This window comes from Rhinopithecus roxellana, chromosome 14, assembly GCF_007565055.1.
Source record: "Rhinopithecus roxellana isolate Shanxi Qingling chromosome 14, ASM756505v1, whole genome shotgun sequence".
Classification (NCBI taxonomy): Eukaryota; Metazoa; Chordata; class Mammalia; order Primates; family Cercopithecidae; genus Rhinopithecus; species Rhinopithecus roxellana.
Genome location: NC_044562.1, coordinates 31882627 through 31892135, shown reverse-complemented (window position 1 = coordinate 31892135; position 9509 = coordinate 31882627).

Genomic DNA, 9509 nt, shown 5'->3' with positions numbered 1-9509 from the left:
TTAAAAGTAAAGGTTCAGGAAGAATTGGTCTTCCTGAGAGATGTCAGGCCCACTCTGGCTGGTCTTGTGGGGTTTAAGAAGCTGTGGACCCAAAAGGGGCTGGAGGGGGTGACTGGGGCTGCAAGGAGAAAGGGTGTAATTCTGAAGACAGGAGGAGTCCCAGATGGGGAGCCCTCTTGGCAGCCTAGGTTTCTGCGGGTCCACTTGCTTTGGGAACCACAAAGCCAAAATGTAAAGGAATCTATTTTCTAAGGAAAACACATACTTATACATTCTGAGTAATTTCCCGTGGAACAAGGAAAAAATAAACACAACACCCCAAATGGTTTTTCGCTTACAAATGGGTTCAAGTAAAGAGAAGTGGGAGAATAAAATATAGGGTCAGGGGAAAACTCTCTACTGATTCCAAACCTCAGAAACAGCCTGGAGGCTTGAGAGGGTGGGAGGGACAGGGAGGGCTGGGGACCGAGGTGCCCAGAGTCAGGGGCTTCCTGTCTCCTCTTCTAAGAGCTCCTTGCCCACCCTCAGAGGACCAGAGCAGGAGAAACTGTGGAAGCACAGCCGTAAGCCCAGACCAGGCTCTACAGCCAAGGGATTGTGTAAGTCAGCCACCAGCGGTGGTGCAGGTAGGTAAAGATGAGAGCAGTGGTCCCATTGTCATCAGCTGGGTAGTCAGGGAAGAGCAGGTGGATGAGGGGCCAGGGCCCAAAAAAGGACAATTAAGTAGAAAGCTGCAGATCACAGGCATCATTCAAAGGAACTCATCAAAGAGAAAATGGTAAATGACAGTGTAATCGTGAACAAATCGTGTTACTCTCCTGGGCCCCGCTGAGTCTCCCCTACAAACAATGGCGCGTACACTACTTGATTTCTACCACTGATAATTCCAAATGAGATGAGGGGATAACTGGGGGGACAGAGTTACAGAATGGGGGATGGGACTGGAGGATGAGTACTGGGGCCTGAGGATGGGCACTCGAGAGCCAAGAGAATTTGGAACAGCTAAGAGTCAATTTGCACTGCAAATCAGACCCAGGGAGAACATCCTGACTGGCAGGGGTCCCAGGTTATTGAAAGTTTGGCAGCACCAACATTCAGAGCAGCTGGCCTGGATTTGCTCTAGCAAAAGATTCACACCATGTGGGGACTGCCAGGTCTCCAGGGCCCCAAGGGCCCCACTCTGCCCAAGGCAGCCTGAAGAGGCTGAGATCCCCTGGCCAGCAGTGACCTACCTGTTCCAACTACACTGCACTTCACTAGTGAAAAGCCCTCTGGCCTCTAGGACCTCATTTGGCCCTCACAACAGCCTGGTGAAGAAGGATGAATCCTCATTCCCATTTTACAGATAAGGAAACTGAGGCTCAGAGAAGACCAGTCTTGGCAAGCCACATGCCTAGCAGAGCCAGGAATGAGCTCATGTCCTGCCTCGTTCGAGGAGGAGGCACCACACGGGGCACGGAGGAGTGTCATTGTTCCCCAGTGTGTGCCTGGTTGCGGGGACAGAATGTCAAAGGCAGGAAACCCATCTTGTCCTCTGCACAGGCCCTAATTCTCTTCCCCCAGGCCCACGGAAAGGTGCTGGAGGCAAGGAGGCCCGGTGGGAAGAACACTAGACCCAGTAGACCTGTGTCCAAAGCTGCCTGCCCTTAGGCAAGTCAGTTTCCTCATTTGTAAAAGTAGTGGCTGCACTAGACTAGTAGTTTCCAATATTTCAGCATCAGATCTTTGCTTTTCCCCAGTGAATCTCACTAGACCCCTTGCTAAAAGGCCACTCCAGATGAATCAGAGTAGAAACCTGGCAGGGCTAGATGCTCAACAAATTTCCATCCATCCCCTGAGGCCCCTCCATAGGACTAAAGTCAATGCAGAACCCAATTTGCAAACCATCCGATTTCCCAGTCGCCTTCAGGGCCTTCATCCCTCTCCATAGAGCCACTTAAGGACAAAACTTCTCAAAGCCTGATGTGGCCCTCCACTCTCTTCTCCTACATGCTCAGCCACCACTGAAATGCTGTCAACTTCCAAATCATAATTCTAAGTCACAACAAATGCCTACCCAACACCTATCCTTGGTTGTCTGTATTAGTTGTCTACCGCTGTATAACAATTTACAACCAAATTTAGCAGCAAACACTTAACATCTCACACAATTTCTGAGGATTGGTAATCTAGGAGCAGCTTAAGTTGCTGTTCAAGTTCTCTCATGGGTGGCAGTCATGGGTTCTGTCTCAAGTTCTCTCATGGGTGGCAGTCAAGATGTTAGCTGGGGCTGTATCATCTGAAGGCTTGACTGAGGCTGGAGGATCTGCTTCCAAGATGGCTCACCCTACTCACATACTGGCAAGTTGGTGCTGGCTATTAGCAGGAGGCCTCAGGTCCTTGCAACATGGCCCTCTCACAACATGGCAGCTGATTTCCCCTACAGTGAGTGCTCCAAGGGAGAGCAACCAAGATAGAAGTCACAGTGCCTCTTATTACCTGTCTTGAAAACCAGACGTGATCACTATCACCATAATTCTTTTATTAGAAGCAAGTTACTGAATACAGCCCACAATGAAGGGGAGAGGAATCAAGCTCCACCTCTTGAATGGAGAAGCATCAAAGAATATGTGGACTTATTTTAAAACCACTACACTGTCCAAGGGCAGACTTATAAACTCCTCCCCTAAACCCAGTCTCATTCAGCTGGTGCCTATTAAACAGTACCCACTCAAGGTAGCCAGGAGCCTGGGCCATCTCTTCTCTCATGCTCACACCCCTCATGTCTAATCAAACACCAAGTCCTCTCATTCTCATCTCCTAACATCCTAACCACTAGGTAGCAAAGATGATGGTTAGCAAAGTATGGGCTTCCTGGCCAGGTGCAGTGACTCACACCTGTAATCTCAGTACTTTGGGAGGTCAAGGCAGGAGGACTGCTTGAGACCAGGAGTTCAAGACCAGCCTGAGCAACATAGGGAGACCCCATCTCTACTAAAAGAAATTTATAAATAAATTTTAAAAAGAGTATGGGCTCCCAGACTGAACCCTGGCTCAACCAATTACTAAACTTCCACTTGCCTGTTTCCTCATCTTTAAATGAGGAGAATAGTATCTACCATATTGTGAGGATTAAATACTCCACGTAAAACCCACAGGACAACGCCTTGCACATAGTGAATACTAAATAAATACTTGCTGTCGTATTTCTCAAATTTGCATCTCTGTTCATCTGCACAGGTCTAAGCAATTGTAATCCTTCACCCAGATGATTTACACAGCCTCCTATTTGGTCTCCTTAAATCTACTCTGTTCTCAAATATGTTCTCCACAGAGCATCCAAAGGGAGCTTTGCAAAGTGCATATTCAATCAGGTTAAACATCCATCCTCCACCACCATTGCTTAAAAGCCCTCAAAGGTTTCCCAATGCTTCTTAGGATGAAGATAAAGCCTTATTCTCACTCTGCACAATCTGGGCCCTTGTCCAAGTATCCAGTCACCTCCTGATAAGTCTCCCTGGTCTTCAGATTTTCATCAAACCCACCATGCTTCTACCTGCCACGGGGCCTTAGCCCATGCTCCCCCAGAGGAAAACTCATGTCTTCCCTCACACCACCTTACTTCACCTAGAAAAAGTCTAATCGCCTTTCCTATCTCAACACAGGTGTTATTGTCCAAAGAAACCCTCCCTGACTTCAAAATCTCCTTAGAACACACATCCCAGTCTGTGATTTTTTGATTAACCCCCTCTCTCCCACTGTACACAAAGCTCCACGTGAGCAGAGACCACACCTGCCATTGCTCACCCTTCTTTGCTCAGCTTCTAGCCCATGTGTGGCACAAGGTCAGTTTCCAGGAAGTGTTTGTGGAATGAATAATTAAATGCTCTTGCTCTCTCAGATATTGCAGAGAGAGTTCCAAGTGTCAGGGACTGGCCAACAGAAAAGGACCCACCCTCCAAGCTGGCCTCCTCCCACCTCACCCACCCTGGAGATGCTGAATCATCAAGTCACTCCTAGCTGGACCATGTCTCGCATAAACAAATATCAGACCCCTCTGGAAGTGCCATGAAGTGGGGCTTCCTGCCTCACTCTGGGGCTGCCAGAGCTCTCCACACCACTGAGAAAGTGATTGATGGCTTTATCCATGGCTTCCTCAGATGCCGGGGAAAGGCTCAGATTTGCCTGGCTTCTGGAGGCTGCAGTTCCTGAGTACAAACCCCTGGCCTTCTCCCCAGCTGCCCTCCCTGAAATCGGGGTCAGGAAACACATTCCCTCTCCATTAATTTATTTATTCACTGACTTCAGCCACCTTTCAGGGACTCTTTTTCTCCAAATATCTGCCTGGACCCCTGGGGGGCAGTGTGGGGTGGCAGAGAGCACATCCCACCTAAGTCTTGACCAGCTGTGCCATCAACATGCTTGTGGCCTTGGAAATTTACTTTCTTTTCCTAGTATACCATGACACCTGCCTGCTTCCTCCTGCAAGTGTTCAATACTCCATGTCTGCAATTATGTCCAAGTCACCTCTTTCTTTCATCTCTATCCCCAGCCACTCCCTGATGCTGGTGGCACTCTCTGTCACACAGAAAGGACCATTCATCCCTGGAAAGATTGTGCACTGGTTCTGCCTTGAGCACAGAAATCCAAGTCTGTCCCACAGAGAAAAGAGAGCCTGCTTCTCACATCACACAAAGGCCTCTGTTTTGCCCGTGACCTCCACAGTCACCCTCCTCGGCCTTTCTTGTCCACTCAGCTAACTTCTTTATTTTGTGTCTGTCCACGCCATGCCTGCTGCTGATGTGCCCAGTGTGAGGATCCTGTCTGCTTCCCAATGTCTGAGGCTCTCCTGTTCCTACCATAGAGTCACGGGACCCCCAGATCCCCATCTGCAGCTCACCAGGTCATAAATCCCAGCTTGAATCCTTACAGGAAGCCAAAGAAAGGAGTTTCATCCCCCACCTTGGGACGCAGCTCCCTTTGGCCTTGTAGCCCTGAGGCCCTGAGGCCCATGTGCATGGTCACTGGCCTCCTCCTGCCTTGGGCCCATCCTGAGGCCCTGTCTTGGTTACCCGCTTTGAGACCCAACTCCAAATGCCCAGCCCCCTTGTCTTGCTGTTGTTCCTGATTTGCTCTGAGGCCCTGCTGCTGGGGTACAGACATCCCTGGGCCCCCTAAACTCCTGAAGATCACCTTCTCCAGAGCCCCAGAAGGTAGGCTAAGCCCACCTGGTGTGACACCTGACTCCATACCCTGTTCCTCTATCCACTCACCTTAGCCATGGACCTCCTATCCCTTGTCTTCTGGTCTGGATCACCCCCAGCACAGTCTACCTTACCTGCCTCTCCCCCAGTTAAAAGTCTCCCTCAGTTTGCTCCCTGCAGTGGGAAGACCCTAAATATTCCCCAAACTACTCCTTCTCAAGCATTTCTAGGGCCCCAGAGTAGATCTGAAAGAGACTTTTAGTTCTTGCCCTAGGACACTATGTTCCTTTTCTTATATCCCTGTGTTCAAATTATGTATCATCCAAAAACTGTTTTTTAAAAATCTGATCCATGCTGGCTTCTATTTTATGCACTGAGGTCGAAGCAATGAAAAAAACAGAGAGGAATCTCTGCCCTCAGGGGTTTGCACTTCAGTGAAAGCCCACCAGACATGGAGTCAAACTCCAAAAAGAGAACTTCCCCTGCCTGTCCTGAGACCTCTCCACTTACCAAGTGGAGTCAACCTTTCTGGTATTGTCATCTTGAATTTCAAAGCATCGAACTCCATTAGTGTCTCCCTCCAAGCTCTACTCCTGTTCCAGCTGTTGCTCACCATGGTTTCCCCTTCAGGGGAGGAACAGTTGTGCCCCCTTTGGCTCCTCCAATATCTCCATTGCTTTTCCTTCCCCCTCCCTGCTGCCTCCTCCTCTTCCTGGGTCAGATTCACTAGTCAGCCCTTTTACCCCTGAGGAACGTCCTCTGTCCCCTCTCCAGTAACCTACCCCTCTTTTGTTCTGTCTCATCAGCAAGGCGAGCCTGCACTGCTCTCCATGCAGATTTTCTCCTCCCCAGAGGCTGCCACTGGAGTCCACAATGACAGGGGAGCCGAACATTTCCCAGTCAGTCGCCAGCCCTCAGCAGAGCTTGGCCTGGGGCCCATGCAAGCATCTCAGGAGAGGAAAATCAACTTTTCTGGACCCAGCCCTGGCTTTCCAGTGAGATCCCACAGCCTCCGCAGGCTGCTGGCATCCACTCTGGAAAGGACATATGGGTGGTAAACAGACTGTGTGTGCCCTGCAGCCTCCACAGGGCAAAGGCCTGGCCCTTGCCATACGAGCAGATCTGACGCACACACAGTGGTTCTGGTGCATAACCACCCAGAACATGGTACAGAGCCAGCCTGGGCCTTCGGGACCCCTGAGTCACAGAGCAGCCAAAGAACTCCCAAGGGCTCTGAAGGTGGGACAGGGACGGGGAGCTGCAATGCCATGGTACCATTGCCTCTTCCCTCCCATACAAGGAACTCTTCTGTACGGCCTGGTGCCTCAGGTTCCTATGGCCCTGGCATAGACAATAAGAAATAGCCTGCCTCCCTTCTTTTGCCCCCAGTAAGCACTCAAAATGAGAGTCGTCCATTCTCCTAGGCCAAGCAACTAGGCAGATACCACCTCACAGGTGAGTGGAGGCTCGTACCAGCCTGCCCTCCCTGCCAGCTTCACCAGTGTCTGGGCACTGTTAGGCCCCTCCATTATGCCGGGGGTCCTCCAGACCTAATTTTGGACTATCACTAGCATCCAGCCACCCTCTCCAGCGGGCTGAGACCCCATGTGAGTGAGGACAGGCTGTGATGAGAAGGGAGTGGCACTCCCAGTCAGGGACAGAGAGCACCCTGCAAGTGAGCACATTTGGTCAAGACAAGGAAGGGCTGCTACAGAAATCTAAGTGGATATCTGACACTGGGGCAGTGGAACTCCACCCCTTTGGAAGATGGACTGTAGGATGATTGAATCCTCCCTCACCAGGTTTCTTCTTCCTGGATTAGAAGAGTTTTAGAGTCAACAACAGAGGCTAGTTCTGGAGCAAACCAGCCCTAAGCTATAGTGACCCCGAAACAGAAGCTAAGAAGGCAGGAGCTCACACCTGTAATCCCAGCAATTTGGGAGGTCGAGGTAGGAGGATCATTAGAGGCCAGGAGTTTGAGGCTGCAGTGAGCTATGATCATGCCATTGCACTCCAGCCTGGGCTACAGGACAAGACTCTGTCAAGAAGAAAGAAGAAATAAGGAAGGAGGAGGAGAAGGAGGGGGAAGAGGAGGAGGAGGAGAAGAAAGAAGAGCAGGAAAAGGGGGAGGAAGGAGGAGGAGGAGAAGGAGGAGGAGGAAAGGGAGAAGGAGGAGGAGGAACAGCAGCAGCAGCAGCAAAGAAGAGAACAGCATCTTTAGAAGACCAGCTATTCTGGGAGAAGAAAAGCGGCAAAAAAATGATGATAACCTCATTATCCTTGGGAACCCAATAAGACTCTAACCAGATCATAGCTGCCAGGAGAGGGGGTTAATGGTATTCAGAAGTTACAATTGAGACGATGGCAGCTGGAATATTAGCAGAACCTTCCAAAGAAGGCAGAAGAGGAATTTAAGAGGGGGGGGTGAGCAGGCTTCATCTTTCCTAGAGATCAACACCAAAAAGATTAGAATACAGACCTAGGAGGGAGAGAGTCCAGCTTCCAGATTCCAGACTGGGGGCCAGGAGGGTACATAATTCTGAGAGCCCTATCAGTCCTTCCCTGAAACAGAGAGAATTCACCTACAGAAACGCAAGGAAGGGAGGGTCTAGCCACCCCTCCCCCCAATATCCACTCTCACGGTCTGCTGGCAACCCATCTTTGTGGGCACAAGCCCCAGCATCCACGGCAGGGTCATTTTTACAAGGTGCTCACACCCCATGCCTCCCAGTGCTTTTGACACTCCCTGGAGGGACACTGCCAAGGCTCCTGGGAGCACAACAGGAGGCCCTTGGGTGCAATCCTGGAGTCAAGTTCAGCTGTTCCCCTAGCTGGAGCCCAGCCTCCTGACTGTGCACCCCAGCTGGCTCTAGGGACTTGGGGAGGGAGGTTTCCACTTCTCTTTGGAATAAGGGGCTTGGATTAGTAATATTTCCCAACTATGATTTGAGGAACTCTGACCCCACTAGATGCTCCATGGCAAGAGGTTTCACTGGACAAATAATCCTGGGAAATGCTGCAACTCTACCAACAGAGAGCTCTTGGAGCTCTCTGTTCTCCTTAGCATAGTAGAGGCTTTGAGCAGCCTACAGTGAGGAGGAGAGGGAAAGCCGCTTAACTTTGGCGATGTTTTGTATTGGCCTCCACACATGAATTCTGTTCTAAGTGCTTTATCTCAAACCCTCTGGGAAGGCACTATGGTAAATCCATTTCATAGAGCCATCCTCTGGGTGGTTCTGTGCTGCTCCTCTTGGCCCAGAGTCTCTCAAATGTCCCGTTCAAGCCTGGGACACTTGTCGTGAGCACGGCTTTAGAAATTCTGGACAGGAGGACCTCTAAGACTAATTAGACGCTTTCCTCACACTGAGACAAGTCCCATTAAATTAGTGGGGGGCAAGGGGAGGGGAAGAGACTGAGAGAGAGACTGAGAGAGAAAGAGAGCAAGAGAGACACACATCAAGAGAGACACAGACAGACGTAGAGAGAGACAGAGAGAGATGTGGAAAGACACTGAGAGACACATACAGAGATACTGAGAGAGAGACTGAGACAGAGACACTGAGAGACAGAGATACTGAGACACAGAGACACAGACACACTGAGAGATAGAGAGAACATGAGAGAGACAGAGACACTGAGACACAGAGACAGACATACACACAGAGAGAAGGTAGTAGGGAGAGGGGAGTACAGCCACAGTTGTGAGGAGAACCGGCTGAGACAAGCTTTGTGAGTGAGCTGGTGCTTTGGAGGGGAGATGAAGGCGGCTTGAGTGGGGCATCTCAAACCCACCTGGGCCAAGCCAGATCCCCCTTGGAATGTGTTTCATTCACAAGCTGAGGAGGGCAGTGGCCGTGCCTGTGAGAGAGGAACTCTCACGGAGGAAACAGGCAGATCCTCATCACCCTCTGGCTCCTTATGGGCAGCTTGGCCTGGGTGAGGAGGTTCCCCGAGTCCACCCTGGGTAAGGAGGACTCCCGAGTCCACCTGGGAAATCTCAGCTGCCTGCTAGAGAGGGCAGCTTCGGGGCTAGGGAAGTAGGAGAACTAGGGCCAGAATTGTGGGGGCAAGGGAGCGCGTGCTCAGTGACAGACCCAGGCTGAGTGTGAACGACCCATTCCCCTCCACCCCGCCCTTTCCTCCAAACCACTCACATGCCTGCCCCCCTCAGCCCTGAACACCCAGCCCCAGCCTGCACAGAACACCTACAGTCTGGGAGCAGGCAGGCTCAGAGCCCTGCAGGTGGCAGGTGGGGGGTTGGTTCTGTCCATCTTTGGATCCCCACCCCCAGCCCTGTCCGGGACATTTGTCCTCAAAGGAGGTCTT